The following is a 17,496-nucleotide window of genomic DNA, read 5'->3' as shown; positions in this document are numbered from 1 at the left end:
GACGGCGAGAGAGGACAAGAGTAGGAGGCTGTGTACTTGACTAAGCACCACTCATAGACAACAAGTGTTAAGGCCCATTCACACCACAAGCCATAACTGTTTTATAACTATAATAGGTAATGATATTTATTATAGGCACATGGTGTAGTCCTTCTTTTCACATATAAAGCATTGCACAATTCTGCCCCGGTCTATATCTGTGAACTTATTAGGCTACATACAGCTTGTACGCCATTAAGGTCCTATGATCAGTTTCTTTTGTCTGTCCCTCGGTCTCGCTGCAAATCAAAAGGTGATTAAGCTTTAAGTGTTGCGGCCTCAAGGCTCTGGAACAGTTTCCCTCTGAACATTAGAATTTCTCCATCATTGGATGCTTTTATATAGGCATGGGCTGGTGTGTGATTCTGACCGAATGATAACCACAGTTTCACGGTATTGTGATTACTGCTCTAAAATATATACAACAGATAAAACTTTTTCTCCTTTGAACTCAATATATTTTATTTTGAGAAACATTCAAAGTATTTCGGACCAGTAAACATGTCAGGCTAAATAGTTCAAATGAATCATTGACTTGTGCTGTCCTCATTAGTTTCTGAAACACAGATTTCTTTACAATTTAAAACAGCATCTTTGGAGATCTTTTCTGCTGGAGAGACTGTTGTCCTAAAAAACAAAAACAAAAATAAATAAATAAAAAATCTTACGCACGAGGAACGGTATAGCAGAACATTAAAACCTTGTAAAACCTTGACTTTTCCAAACCGCAGTATAACTTGAAAACGGTTATCGTCCCATGCCTAATGTTAAATGTAATTTAAAGACTTATTTTTACTCCCTTGCCCTTTGAGTGATGCATCCATGTTATTTCATATCTGTATTTTAGTTATTACATGATATATATTTTTTTCACTTTTCTTATATTTTTAAAACAAGTTTTATAAAAAAATTTTTATAAATTATTTAACATTTATTGTAAAGCACTTTGGATCAACTACGGTTGTGTAAAATTGTGCCCTATAAATAAAGTTTGTCTTGCCTAGTTTTGTTGTCTTCCAAACTCTTTAAAGCATGAAGGATTCTGATTGGCTATTAATGTTTTTAACATCACCTGGAGGGAGGGAAAAAGAAAGAAAATAGTTTTTCTAATGTCTTATCATTATTATTTACGTGAAAGCTCTGCTGTTCTTTCATATGTAGAATGATTTTTTTAACTGTATCTTTATTGTAATTGTTATATATGAAATTTCAGTTTAGATGTCTCATTTAAATACTTATTTGCAAGTTGTCATTTCAATTTGATCCAATTCTTGATCAGATTATTGATTCTTGATTCAAATCAATAAATTTCATTTATTCATTTTCTTTTCAGCTTAGTCCCTTTATTAATCAGGGGTCGCCACAGCAGAATGAACCGCCAACTTGTCCAGCACATGTTTTACGCAGCGGATGCCCTTTCAGCAGCAACCCATCACTGGGAAACACCCATACACTCTCATTCACACACATACACTACAGACAATTTAGCTTACCCAGTTCACCTATACCACATGTCTTTGGACTGTGGGGGAAACCGGAGCACCTGGAGAAAACCCACGCGAACACGAGGAGAACATGCAAACTCCGAACAGAAATGCCAACTGACCCAGTCGAGCCTCGACCAACAACGTTCTTGTGGTCAGGCGACAGTGCTACCCACTGCGCCACCGTACCGCCTCAAATCAATACATTTATTTAATGCAAATGAGCATTGAGTTAACGAATTTTAAATGAATGAATTAACAAAATTTAAAAGCCTCAGACATTATGAGTAGTCAGAATATGCAATAGAGAACTTCTGGGATTGGGAACTGATTTATGGCTAATTTTTGCATAATTAAAAAAAAAAATTTTCACCTAGCCTAACTGTTAAGTCATTATTATGTTGTGAACAGGTTTTTCAGGGCTGTGTTAATTATACTCAAAACACAAATAAGGTATAATATAATTTAAATTTGTTTGTACATCTCTGTAGTTCTTTCAAACTTGCTCAAATTATGTTGGCCGAACACAAAATATTTTTAGTGTTCGTCTATAAAATGAAAGTCAACAATGGGTCAACTTTAATTGTATGGAAAAGACACTTACACTTTACTACACCTTTTTTGTATTCTACAGAGCAATGAAAATCATGCAAGTGTGTGGTGGTGGTGAAAAAATCATAAAAAATTTGTAAGAATTTTGCATGAATTACGCCCATAAACAACCATAGAAGGCTTTAATACAATATAATGCTAAAATTACTTATAGGTGATGGTGTTTTCAGCTTTCGTTCTCTTTCTACACTCTTCTGTCTGTCCCAAAAGCCTAATATGTCTAACCTCTAAACTCTTTTATTTAACCTACACCTTCTCGTCTGTACCATCTCCCCAACTTTCCCTCAAGCTTACTGTCTCTTTCTCTCCCGTGGACATTTCTATCTCCTCTTCTCGCCTTGCGGTTGCCGTCAGGATTAAACAGTTATCTCAGAGGCCCTCTATCGCCCCTAAATACTGCGGATGATAAGACTAGCTTGGATTTGTCAAATTGGGCGCCATCGATTAACTGACCTTTCCTTACTCTCAGGCTCCCAGGCACTCTCCGCACTGCCGACAAGCCAGATAGAGAGATAGATAGATATATAGTGGTGTTATTATTGTGTACAAGTTTGTAACGACTAGAGGTGCATGGAAGGTGGACGAGAGAAGAGAATGAGCACATTGGGGAGCAAGAAAGGACAGTAAAAGCCTTTGATTTTCAAAGTTTTTAACACTTTGTGTTGGTGTAAAAAAAGATAAATGTTTTGATTTAGCAGTGAAATCTACGAGTTTACTACAATTAATTGACTTTGTGCAATTAAAAATATTATGAAATATTGCCAATTACATTACAAATACTTTTTCAGGTTACATTAACTTGAATTGGACCTAAATGAATAGCATACTTTGAAGTAAAACTGAATTGTTAATTAATTGTTTTGACTTTACAAATTTTTATTATCCCAATCATTACACTGTACACAAAAACCACAATAAAAAAGTAATGAAGATCCATTTCAACACTTAACTTGTGAGATATATTTTCCAAACTGTTTCTAAAAATATTTTCACTGCAGGTGACGTTTATTTCAGTGCTTCCAAATAAAAAAAACAGATGCTTCGAGGTGAAGCCTTATGTGTGACAACCTGTTGTGAACAAATTTGTGATGCAAGTGAAAATGATGCTCCTCACTGTAGCGGCGCTCGAGTATCATTTATGAAGCAAATTATGTGTGAGGTGCAATAGGAGGGAATAGTGTTTTCAGCCTTATCTGCAGAAATATGTGTGTTTGTTTTCGGTGCTGAACTTACCGGCACTCCCAAGTGGCCTCGCCTCAGACGGAAACGGAGGGCCGGAGCCGGCACCGTGGCTGCTGGCTGTAGGATGAGAATCTCTAGGCTTTATCTGATCCAATTCGGACAGCAAAGACTGCGCCGTTCCGTGCGGTATAACTGATGCGCTGAAACGGAAAAATAAGTTCAGAAGTTTTAAAAATGTCATTTTTTTCTTTGTAAAGCACAACTACTAATTTTCGGTCACTAAAATTGTTAAATGGCAGCGTTAAAAGCAACATTAATCGCTTATTTTATTGTATCCGACAGCAAAGAGTTGGAAAGATTTTTCCCCTTCAATTTGCTGGGAGATTGTATTCAATATGCACAAGACTGCAGTTTTTTCTACACAGTAATAGCATTAAATTGCTGTTTACATTTATTAATAATATTAACAACTCACAATTTGTGGTAGGCCTATTCATTGGCAAATTATGCATGTGAGAATTTAACAAAGCGACGTTGACCTGAACTTAGTAACCGCGTTTAGCTAATGGAGGTCTATAAGAGGTAATATTATTTCAGAGCATAAAGGTTGAAGTTAAACAGCAATTTAGAAAATGTCTTTTGGTTTCCATTTGCGTATAAACAATAAACGAATTCAATAAGAGTTTTGGATTTTAAAGGGAGGATCAGCGTCTAAATAAGATTCGACAGCGCTATCATAAACACAATAGCAATCTAGACATTCAGAAGAAAAGAAAATATATGCCAATAAAATGTATTAAATTGAAAGTATTTTTAAAATCCAAACTTAATCTTTAAATACAAATTAAAGAGTGCACCTTCATATATCAGCTATAAAATAACAGAAAAACACTTCACTCTATTATAAAATATTTTTTTCGATAGGCTAAAACTGTTTGCAAAACACAAGTACAACTAAATAAAATATCTAATAAAGCTAATTATTTATTTTTAGACTTAAGCTGTAAAAATGTATTTGTTCTATTTTAGTGTTTTATTATTATCATCGTTATTATTATTATTATGATTATTATTATTATATTTATTGTTATTATACTATAATTATTATCATTATGATCATCGTCATCATTATTAACACAACAGTGTCAGTCGCGTTAATGGATTTACCATAATTATCAGCTATAGCCACTTCCACAAACAGAGCAACGTGACTCGGAATAAAGTTGGCCAGGTGAGCTGATTCGGTATCGCGGACTAAGCAAAGCCTGTGTTGGGGCAGAGGGAGGGGGAACTGAGTGATGTGGAGAGGAGAGATATCCCCAAATGCCATTTAATGTCGGAAATATTTCCAACAAATATTGACAGAGAGATAGACGCAGGAGGGAGCCGCAGAGGAACGGCTCGGGCGGGCATGTGATTGAATTAATGGATGTTCTGGATATTGTCCAAATTCGCGGACTGACATCCTGCGGTTAATTACTTTGATTGAAATCAAATAATGTGAAAACACGTAAAGAATACAGCGAACTCGGAAGATGCAACAGGCCATGTTATAGGAATGATACAGGAGATACGGCCTCAAAATTATAATTAGGGACATTTTTATAAAATGACTAATAATAATAATAATAATTATTATTATTATTATTATAATTATTATAACAATAATAACAACAATTCCCGTGGACAATCACCATAATTTAATAGTCTTCTTGCTTTTTTACAAATATTTTTTTTCTGTAATAATAGCTTAATAACAAGATTAATAATAATAATAATAATTATTATTATTATTATTATTAATCTTGTTATTGTTATTATTAGCCTATTATTATTCATAGTAGGTTAGTCCATTAAAAATGTTAGTTCTGTAATTAATAGTTTACAGCATTGCACATAAAATTGCTATGAAAATTAAACTACTTAGGCATCTTCAATATTATAAGTTCTAATAAATTTTAACGAACATTAAATGTAAGCTAACATAAAACATGATCAAAATCACCACGCACGAACCGTGTCAAAAGGGCTTAAATATTATAATCGACAATAGCTCTGATTTTTAATAAATAAATAATTATTTTAATATATAAACCAGTGTGTTAACAGTTGATATAACGAGGGCAGCAAAAAAAACTACTTCGTTTTAATTGATTTCTTCTAACATCCCAGAGTTAAATATATAAATATATTAAATAAAGCTCTGCTAATAGCCTACTAACATTTTTACAGTGTCATATTTTTCATACAAGTTGTAGCTAATTGTTGACTTTCTTCAACATTTTCAAGATTTAGTTACGTGCTGGAACTCTACTTCAAAAGACAAGCAACGAAATTCAGAAATGAGCAGAGGCAGAGCTGCAAAAGTAAAAGAGCAAACACCAAAACCAGAACAACTTTGTAGATTTCATAACGGGCACACTTTTAGTGAATAATTGAACAAATCCAAACAAAATATTTTGTTGATTTAAAAAAGAATCCATAAATAGATCAGTACTTCTGAAATGATTAAAGCAAAATATCTGTTTATTGATTTATAAACACTTATCAAATACACTGGGTAAGTAATAATTGATGAGATATATACTTTGAGCTAACATGGATATGCATCAAAGATCGCCCGTGGTAGACATTTTGATGCAACATTTTTTTATGAAACGAACTAACCGAATTATGGATCAAATATAGGCTCAACATAGTAGAACTTTCGACGATGTATCATAAACATATTGAGCAGGACGCCTGAAAAGTTTCCAACAGAAACAGGATTAACACTGCATGTGCTTATTTAGTTGTGCATGTGAAAAGCGAAAAGTTTTTGGTCTCAGCGTTAAATATTAAACCTGTTAAAATTATTGACACAAACTACAAATATATTACAAGCAAACGTCCTGATACATGACTAATGCTTTACTAAAATACATATAAAATATACATTACATTATACATATGTGTGTTTGCACTCTCTAATTCACATTCTATTCTAAATGTCTAAAATCCAAAATTTTTCAGAAATCAAGAAGTAAGCCAGACAACCAAGCTGTAAATGTAGGCTTTCCTGATACATATGGAAAGAAAGTAAATTTTAACCTTTCGCTCGGATTAGACCAGTGGCTAACATGACAAGGATGAATGAATGGAGCAGCTCACGTTATGCACTTGTGAGAGTAAATTGAGCTTGGTCATTTGCCGGATCGAAGTGATACACACACACACATTCGCCCGGCGCTTAGTCCACATTAAACGTCTCTAGTTGCCGTGAGAGTGACTGTTTAATTGACTGATTGATAGTGTGGCGTGTAGGTGAGGGCTCAACGAACAGCGTTAACAAATAGAGACACTTAACAGCTAATCCGACTTGGCACGGACCGCGCGGCGCATCAAACTGCCAGTGTGCACGCGGACGTCAGCGCTTTTCAGAATTACCCCAAAAAACTCTAAAGATTTGTCATATTTATACGTTTACTATATGTTTGTACAATATAATACTAAATTAATATTTGACATTCATAATTTCAATATGGCATTTAATAGTAGCTAACTTTTAAGAATTACCAAAACACACTTTTAGCTAAATACATAGGCTACAAATTTTATATTTCGCAAATAAGTTTAAACAAACAAAAATCTTATAAATTAAAAGTTTGTAAACACCTAAAGCGCACCTATATGCGAATTTGCGAAAGCGACAAAAGTTTAAAAAAATGTAAAGACCACTTTGTGGAATCTTGTCATGGTAAATGTATCTACAACACAGTCCGAATGACATACCTCAGTCTTTTCTGATCGTGATCTCCAGCCGTCCACAAGTAGAAACTATATCTAACCCGTGTGCGCTTTCACTCTCCTGGTGTGTGATCCGGGGGCGCGCGGAGCCGGCAACCGTGGAAGCACCTCTACACTAATAACCACGACCGAGGGAACTGAATGAGAGGGAGGGAGGGCGCTGAGGAGGTGTGCATCTCTCGGTAAGTAGTTAATTAGTAAATCCCCATTCGCTGTGCCTCGGGTCGGTTTGTTTTCCCCGGTCGACAAGCCGAGAGGAAAGAGAATTTGAAGTAGGATTCGACCCGTTTCCGCTCCTCTGTCTCGTATATGAAGTGCGTGTGCGTGTGTGTGTGTGTGTGTGTGTGTTGTCCTCCCTCCCTCCCTTCTTCTCTCCCTCTCATTCTTTTTGCAGAAAATCCCCATTACTCTCGTTTTAACATTCAAGCATACACAACTACCCCTTTCGCTTTTCTCCAGACTGTGTCCATTTTGCTTTTGAACTTCGTTTCTTTCCAGGAAATCCTACAGCTTCATATTCACCCATTCAATCCAAAATAGCGACTTCTTTTAGTCAGCACACTCTTCTCAAAACCACCCTTAGCACCGTAATTAGCTTTTTTGCACGTAAAAAAACAACAAAATTATGTATATTATTGTATCATATCATCAAACTTCCTCAAGCGACGTGTCGTGAGCCTTGCTCTTCCACCTTATTCTGGTGGTGCACCACGCTGACATTTTTATAAACAACTTCTGATCTTAATCTTAATCTATAATAAAATCATTCAGCTGTCACATTGGTAAAAACAAAACTGTCACTGCAAACAAGAGTCAACCAGCACTCAATCTGGATTACGAACAGGAGTAAACATCACTCCAACTCTGCACGGCCTTTTCCAAGCCATTGACTGCACTTAACAAACTTAAATGACTTAATTGATCCACTACGTAATAATCCATTAGGTAAACTTATGGAACCCACTGGGGTGTGGAAAGAGGCATATCATGAGACTAAGAGGGGATGCATAAAGAGAATGAAATGAGAAAGATTGAGTGGTGAAAATTTAAAACGTTCTGTCAATTATACAGTCTCACCGATAATGAACTGACTTGCACACAAAAATACTAGCATGTACCTCTTTATCGCCCCCTGGTGAACACAAAGACTAGGGTCACGAGTCTGTTCTTATGGGAATCAAGGATAAGAGGTCAGAAAAAAGTACTGCTTATATAAAAATTGTTATAATAGGGAAACATAGTTACATATTCTTATTAAAAAAAAAATAAATATATATATATATATATATATATATATATATATATATATATATATATATATATATATATATATATATATATATAATTTTGTCCCCTTAAATTACAATAACATGCACACAAGTGACATGATTTTCAGGTAACAAACACACTTGTTAAAAAATACCTAGAATGAAATCACAACTACCAAATGTTCAATAAAAGGATGTGCATATACGACCCGAGACAGATGTAATAGACCCTAATATGCTGCATATTACAGGCCTCTCTGATGGCATTATGAATGCAAGGTGCGTGGTTTGTGCTAATGTCAGTGACTGTGGTGACAACTGATGGTGCATCTATTAGGTGGGAGGGGGAAGACTGACCTATCCCATTATCAGTGATTGAGGTTATTCGTATAGGTAGAGCTGAGATTTTTAAAGCTCACTTTGCACCGTATGGATTTACTGTCCACTTCCTTACTGTATGGTTTATTACTTTACAATGTGGATCCGATTCACAACCACACCATGCTGGCAAAGGACATCTTGTACTGCTGTTGTGTGATTGTGGACGATTTAGGTCTCTTGGGATTTACACTTAAATAAATAAATGGATAAGATTTTTTTAAATTTACATTTTGGAAAAAAAAAGAAGAGCCTGTTTGTGGTAGTTTTGCATCCACTGAAATATGGGAAGCACAAACATAAAAGGAAAAGACAGTCAAAGAAAAGCCTGTGGACATCTTTAGACGCAAATGGCTAGAACAAGGAACAACAAATAGAAAGAGAGAGAAATAAAAGGACAGAAAAGAGGAAGAACAGATGAGCTGTAAGAGAACTGAAGAGAAGGATGGGAAAGCGAATAGAAAAGGAGAGCGAAAGAGAGCAAGAAAGAGCTCCAGTCCCCAGTCTTAATCTGAGCAGGTCTGATCAATAGCCCATTTCCCATTGTTGCCAGAGCTCTTCGATCGCTACACCACCGAATTAACACACCCACTTTAATCTGAGGGGGAGACGGCCCCCATGGGTTGGGGGTGGGGTTGTTGTTAGGTGCTGGGGTTCAGAGTGGTCCATTCGAGGGGTTGGAGGACTATGGGGGCAGGGGTAGCAGCTGTGGAGGCATCCTCAAATGAAATCAAATCTAATTGTTATCACTGTTGGGCCTGGTGTTATTACTACTACTGTTTACAATTATCTGTAACTGCATTGCCTTTTCTAGGCTGCCTCATTCTCCAGCAACAGAGCGTGAGGTAAACTGGACGTTTATAAGCGCTATGAAAGTATTAGGCTGGTGGTGATTATAACAATTGTTACCGATGGTTGCTCTAATGCTGGCAAATCAGCAACAGCCTAAACAGCAAAGATTAGTTCAAAAAGCTTTTTGGTGTGAAGTCAATACTTCACATTTGTTAACTGTCACCACTAAACCAGCTGCACAAATCTAATGAAGGATTTTAGATTTTACAATGTCATTGATGATAAAAGTTGTTGGTTTGTTAATGAGGCCTGGTGGAGCTTATTAAAGAGTATAAGAATGGATCTGTAAATTGTAGACATGTTTTGTAAATAGATGATGAAAAAGTATGACAAAAACTTCTATCGCTTTCTCATTTACATAGCAAGTGTTTAACTGTAAAATGACACTCAAGTGTAATGTGTAATGAGGTCTTGTCTACAGAACACTTTATGGTGCAGACAGAATATCCAATGTAAGCTCACGGCATTTCATATCTTCTTGATTTATTGGCTAATTTGTATGATCTCATTCATAAATCTTTTACTCATCCCCCAATAAAGGGTAGGGTAAGGGTTGGGGTTTGGGCCACTCGTTTTAAAAATCATACATTTTCATTTGCATGAATTTGTACAAATTAGACACTTTTCTAGCAATACGTAAAAGAGTTGTGTTTCTGTTATGTGTGGCCTTCACTCCTGCCTGTAATTTATTCATGCATTCATTTTCTTTTCAGCTTAGTCCCTTTATTAATCTGGGGTTGCCACAGCAGAATGAACCGCCAACTTATCCAGCACATGTTTTTTAACGCAGTGGATGCCCTTCCAGCTGCAACCCATCACTGGGAAACATCCATATACTCCCATTCACACCCATATACCACGGACAATTTAGCCTACCCAATTCACCTGTACCATGTTTTTGGACTTGTGGGGGAAACCAGAACGCCTGGAGGAAACCCACGCCAACACGGGGAGAATATGCAAAGGAGTCCCAACGTTTAGGTTTGTTTGGTTGTTATTTTTTATGTTGTTGGACTCCCCATCTCTTATCAATTGTTTTGCTGATAAGTTATGTTAATAAATAATTCAGTTGGAGCACATTGGCCGTTGTTTATTTATGTTACGCTGTCTTAGGATCATAATTTTTGTTTAAATAGGGACCGTAACAGTTTCCTTTTGAGATTGGGCTGAAATATCTGCAATGTATCATAGTTTTATACATTTCATTTACACATTGGCAACATATTGCCAATATGTAAACGATTGAACTGTTTTATATTCAGTATATGTGGCTCCCTAACCATACATTTCATGAATAAAAATATTTTAAATACATAACATGTATAGCTGAGGTGAGAATCATCCACCTGTTTTAGACATTTTAAAAAGCAATAACCTTTTTGTTGAGAAGTTGACTTACATAGCGTATACCAGATATCTTAGAATATAAAATAGTATGTCATTGGCTTAGAAGTCACTAGATTTGCTCCAGCAAAACTCTGGAAATATATTAGCCTGCAACATTGCACAAACAATGTTACCTCATAAAAACAAAGATAAAAACAAAGTCAATGCACAACTGAATCCTGTTAATTAATTAATCCAGTTAATTCAGTCCCAAAGCTAATGTCCTTGCAATTTAACTTCTATTACCTGTTTCGATGATGTTTGGACTGGTAATAAAATCTGCACCAAAGTCATGGTAGGAATAAAATCAATTTCACACTTGCTAAATGTCAGAACACCACTCTCCCAAGCATTGCATTATTTTTTGATATTTGTTTTTATGCATTATCCTGAAGCAAAACAACTACAATATAATCTTTCAAATTTATTCTGTTAGACGTCCTAACTCAACACAGCTTCTGTCCATTCCAGAAGCCAACCATAGTTCTTGTCACGCTTCCGTGTGCGCTATTTCATATCAAAGTAATTTTCTCGTTTGCTAAGTGATTTAATTGAGGGTAATTAGGCATGCTTCTCCAGTGGATAGAGCTGTGTGTGGCTAACTTGGGTTAAATTAGCTTCAGTTCAGCTGTGAAATATGGGGTTAAGTGGGAGTAAAGGAAAGCAGGAGGAGTGGACTACAATGAGTGTTGTGCTATTACTTTGAACTTTAACACGGAAAGAAAGTTTTGTTATATGTGTTTTGCTCCTCTTACACCTTGATGTAAAATATATACATAAACCTTTCTTAATTTTAAACCTACTGTATGAAGAGAATCATTCACTATTAGTAAAATGTGTAATCAGTCATCAAATCAACTAAACCAGCCAAATCAGACCTTAAGAGTTTTAAATCCACTGAACAGATATTACTTATAGCACCCAGCTGAATAAAAGCAGCATCCTGTTTTTCACTAACTCTTACTTAAACCCTCTGGAATCCCATAAATGTCTCAGAGCCATAAAGGGAATGAGAAATGATGTGGTCATTGACTGTAGAGCAGTGTGCTGTCATCACTGCAATGAATGGGGGAGAAGGCCATATTCAAGTAAAGCATTACGAGAGTTTTATCCTCACTGGAGCAGTAATGAGTCTATTATATCCACCATAAATTGTGGCTTACAAGCACAGCAGACAAGCTTGTGTGTCTGAGCTAAACTTGGAGAGAAGTTAAACTACATTTCCCATCATGCCTAACAAGCACCCCACATAGGTTCACACAAAAAGTAACTGCCAACAGACTAATTGGCATGTGCTTTTATTATTCTGCTTCTTACAAGATGCATATTATCAGTCATAGACATTTGGAATTGAGAAACAAATATACTGTATAGACACATTAAAGATGTATATTTAAGGTCAGACTACCAGAACTAGTGATCCAAGTGAATTAAAAATGTTTAAAATATCATTGTGGGCACCAAAAAAGTGTATTGTTAAGCTGTTGTTTGAAGCTAATCTGCTATTAGTACAACATATTTTGCACAAAATACATAACTTTATGTGCAGAATACCACATGGATCCTGTTTGTGGAGTAGAACAGCTATAAAACAACAGTGTTTTGAATTAAGCTTGAATTAAGACAAGTCCAGCACAAACTCAAAACTTCAAAACAAAGCATGTCATCGACCAGTAAGCAGAAGGAGTCTTCACCATTAAAGGAATCATGTCTCGAGTACAGGTGTACCGCGCATCACCTTTCAATTCCCCTTCCTTTCTCACCCGCTCCCATAGCGCCGTTACGCACCCCGAAGCTATAAAACACCACTGCGTAATGTGACACGTTTTTCTAAACATTGTCATGAAAAGTAGCTAAAATGCTGTCTGTAACGGGGGCGAATTCACAGACACCCAAGGTGGGAACATCCTGCCATGCTCTCTCAGGACAAGTTATTTTCCCTAAAACTAAACATTCTTTCATTTGAAAACAGTCAAAAAAGTAGAGCTTTACTTACCTGCCGCTGCGCATTCACATCGACTTAACACTTGGATTTCCGGGGTCCCGTGGATAGCAATATCTGCAACACACACCAGCGACTGGAAACCACTGAAAATCAACTTGTGCATTAAGTTGGTTTTTGTCTCTCCGAATTAGGGTTCACAATGAAGCAACATATAAAAATAATGCTGATAATAGCACGACGACTGAGCACGAGACAACACAAAAATGTATACAAAACTGATAAGGAAAAGGAAAAAAGGAGTTTCCCTTGGTAATGAAACGAAACGACTCCCACCCCATAGGTTTCAGTAGTCCCTCGCAAGTCCGCCTGCAAAAGTGTGCAGGATGTGTCGGAAGGAGTGAGCTCAAACTGAACTGCACATGACGAGTCGCGCGCTAGAGTACGAGGAGGCAAGTGGAGCGCACCGGTGAACAGAGGAGGAGAGACGGGACATGTCAGGGAGGACCAAGAAGACAGGTCAAGGGGGGATGGAGGAGGTAAAGAGTCTGGGGTATAATCCCTAAAGCTAAACTAATCGAGGTTTGGGACGTTTGCTAGTCTGCACCTGGTCTCGCGCTAAAGGGTCAGAAAATTGACCGGAGACTGAGAGCAAAAAAGGAGACCGCCTCAGAAAATATATGTAGACAGTGGGCAGAGATCGATCGGGTTATAATTTTGTCCAAAGTCGGGGAAAATAAAGTTCATGGAGGAATGAAATTTGAACATATGGCGAATCCCGTCGCCTTAAATAAGTTTCGATCTCTCGGAGTAGAGTGTAGATAATATTTGGTTCGACGTTTGATGGAAAATGACGGATTTTTCACTTTGGACAGGTGGGGGTGAAGGAGGACTGGGCTGAGTGAGTTCAAGTCAAAGAACGTGTTGCTTGCGTGGTGCAGGCTGTTGCAATACGTTTAAGGAAGAAAACTAAACTTGCTAGTTGAAAAAGAGGGTGTTTTTTCCGCTTTTACCCACTTTCTTTCTACTATAAACGTCTAAATACCCCCCACCCCTACATCTCCAGCACTCTACATGGGGGAGAGGGGGAGAGAGAGTGAAAGAGAGAAAACAAGAATACCAAATAAATGAGAAATTTTCGTACAGGCACCGCTTCCGTACGTTCCATGCTAGCAATAACAATTAAATATCGACCGCTTTCCTCGGCCGGAGAGAACCTGAGATACTCAGAGACTGCCAAGTACCAAGACCCCGCTCACCCCTCCCTCTATTTCTCCATCTACCGCATACATCTACTCTCTTCTTTCTCTATCCCAAACGTAATCCGAATCCATTCTATCTACTTTAACTCGTCTCATTATCTTTTTCCTTCAGGTGTTTAATATTCATATTAATCTGTCTCACAATCATTGTATGTTTTAAGCTGCTGTCAGTTTACTAAATATTCGAAAACACTGTGATCTGACTAACATAATATCCCCCCAATAATGAGTGTGCCTGCTCTTGGTGAAGGAGTTCATTCCACATCTAACATCTGCTCCAGTCCAGAGTTTGGCCACAGATCACGAGCTTAATTGAATAATAGAGGACTGTAATAGGATAGAGTGGACATGCATGATCAATTGAAAGGTTTCCCCTCTCAGTCTGGTAGTATAAGCATAAAAACCTGTGACCTGAGATGCGTGACAACATTGCAGTGATGAGAGGTGCAAGTTAAGATCAAAAATGTGTTTAACTGCGTATTTAAATGCAGCATATCCTAATTATCCATGTTTTATGTTATGCTATGACAGGCAACTAACTTACAAAAAACTTTTCATCATTTCTGATAACGAGGATTGATATCTGATCTGAGATAAGTGGTTGGTACCATGAGGTAACGCTTCCTTTGAAAATAAATAAGCTTTTATGAGACTGCTACCTAACAGTTTAGTTATATACGGTTTTAGTTGCTTTTACTTTCCTCAGTAAAACTTTTTTTAATAGAAGACTGACCAGATCGACCCTTAATTGATGGTTTTAAAAATAATGCACGATTGCATCCTCGTTTTCTTAGCGTAACACGCTGTGCTTTATAACTTAAAAAAACAACCTAAGAGCAAATGCATTATACAGTGATTGGAGTTGAAATGGCCTATCTGTGGTAATCTGAGAGAGCCGACACATAAGAGGTTAGACTGGTGCCCTTAAAACAACTTTTCAGGCTGAACAACTATCAAAAGTTTCTCAATCAACGTCATCGCCTTTCACTCGCCCTATATATATTTTTCCGCCTCAGAACTTCTTTCCCGAACTCAAACCATTCGATTTCTATTTATTTCCCCCCCACCGTTCGCTCAGGCTTCTCATCCGATCTTACCATTTTCACACCTCCAAGCCTCAACTCCAGCTATTAAACCCCATTCTTCGCGAGCGGTGCCCGAGTGCCCGTCAATCTCCTTCCTGTCGTGTTGTCATCCCATCTCGTTTTCTCGTCGTTTTGTATTTAATTAGTTAATGCATTAATTATTTACGCCCCAATACCTGCACTATTAACATACCCTTTCCCCCTAAACACCCCCAGCTCACCCTGTCAGTTTCCGTAAACGCTGAAAAAAGCCCGTTACGCGGTTGTAGTTTTTTTCACCCTTTTACCCCATACCTCTTTTTCACTCTATTTCTCGCTCTTCCCCTCTTTGCCCCCTACCTATTTCCCCACAGCCATCTCTCCTCCGTCTATCTTTCTTTTTGCCCCCCTTCGCCCCATACACTCTCTCCTTTTCTCAGTGCCTTGCAGTCGCCTCCGTCGGCTAGTCTCTCTCCCCGGCGTTGGAATTATGAAAAATGCGCCCATCGACAGAGCGCCTCAGCTTCGATTAGCCGAGATGGGACATGACAGGCCGCGATCAATACTTATACCGTCCTATAACGTGTCAACTAATGAATCAATCTCGGCTAAATTTTCCATTTTTCAAAAGCCGACGCGAGAGACTGGAATATCCTCTTTTGTAAAGATATTATTATCGATTTCGTCGGCAATTTGACATCGGGGGTAGTTAATTCCACTCTAGAATAAAATTGAAAACACTTGAGATTGAAGTGAGAGAGGTAGAGAGAGAGGGAGGGAGGCAAGGGCAGAACAGAGCGGGAGGGGGAGAGACGGTTGTTGACTTGATAAAAGAGGATGGGAAAGGATGGAAGAAGAGAAAAGAGGAAGAAGAGATACCGGGGTGGCAAAAAGGAGAGAAAACAATTCTTTCTTTCTTTCTTTCTTTCTTTCTTTCTTTCTTTCTTTCTTTCTTTCTTTCTTGTCTTTTCCCTCTATCTGTTCATCCATCCATTTGTCCATCCGTCCAACCATCCAACCATTCTTCCATCGGTTCTTGCATCCATTCAACCATTCTTCTATCTATCTATCTATCTATCTATCTATCTATCTATCTATCTATCTATCTATCTATCTATCTATCTATCTATCTATCTATCTATCTATCTATCTATCTATCTATCTATCTATCTATCTATCTATCTATCTATCTATCTATCTATCTATCTGTCTGTCTGTCCAACCATTCTTTCATCCATCCAACCATTCCTCCATACATCTGTTTTCCCTCCATCTATCTATCTGTCCATCTATCTACTCGTATTTGTCCATCCACCCAACTATTCTTCCATCCATTCTTAAAACTGTCCAACCATTCTTCCATCTATCTATCTATCTATCTATCTATCTATCTATCTATCTATCTATCTATCTATCTATCTATCTATCTATCTATCTATCTATCTATCTATCTATCTGTCTGTCTGTCTGTCTGTCTGTCTGTCTGTCTGTCTGTCTGTCTGTCTGTCTGTCTGTCTGTCTGTCTATCTATCTATCTATCTATCTATCTATTTAACCAATCTTTCATCTATCTAACCATTCTTCAATCCGTTTGTATTTTTCCTCCATTTATCTATCCATCAGTCCACTCATATTTGTCCATCCATCCAAACTATTCATCCACCCATCTGTTTTTTCTATTTTTTGTCCATCTGTCCAACTGTTCTTCCAATCCTTTCTTCAATTCGTCCAACTATTTCTCCATTCCTCTGTCTTTTTCTATCTATCATATTTGTCTATTCATGCAGCCATTCATCCATCCGTCTGTCTTTTCTATCATTTTTTGTCCATCCATCCAACTATTTTTTCATCCATTCTTAACTCTGTCCAACTATTCTTCAATTTGTGTCTATCTATCTATCTATCTATCTATCTATCTATCTATCTATCTATCTATCTATCTATCTATCTATCTATCTATCTATCTATCTATCTATCTATCTATCTATCTATCTGTCTATCTGTCTGTCTGTCTGTCTGTCTGTCTGTCCAACCATTCTTTCATCCATCCAACCATTCCTCCATTCATCTGTTTTCCCTCCATCTATCTATCTGTCCATCTATCTACTCGTATTTGTCCATCCACCCAACTATTCTTCCATCCATTCTTAAAACTGTCCAACCATTCTTCCATCTATCTATCTATCTATCTATCTATCTATCTATCTATCTATCTATCTATCTATCTATCTATCTATCTAT

Source organism: Danio aesculapii, chromosome 16 (assembly GCF_903798145.1).
Source record: "Danio aesculapii chromosome 16, fDanAes4.1, whole genome shotgun sequence".
Taxonomy (NCBI): domain Eukaryota; kingdom Metazoa; phylum Chordata; class Actinopteri; order Cypriniformes; family Danionidae; genus Danio; species Danio aesculapii.
Note: the sequence above shows the minus strand (reverse complement) of the source record.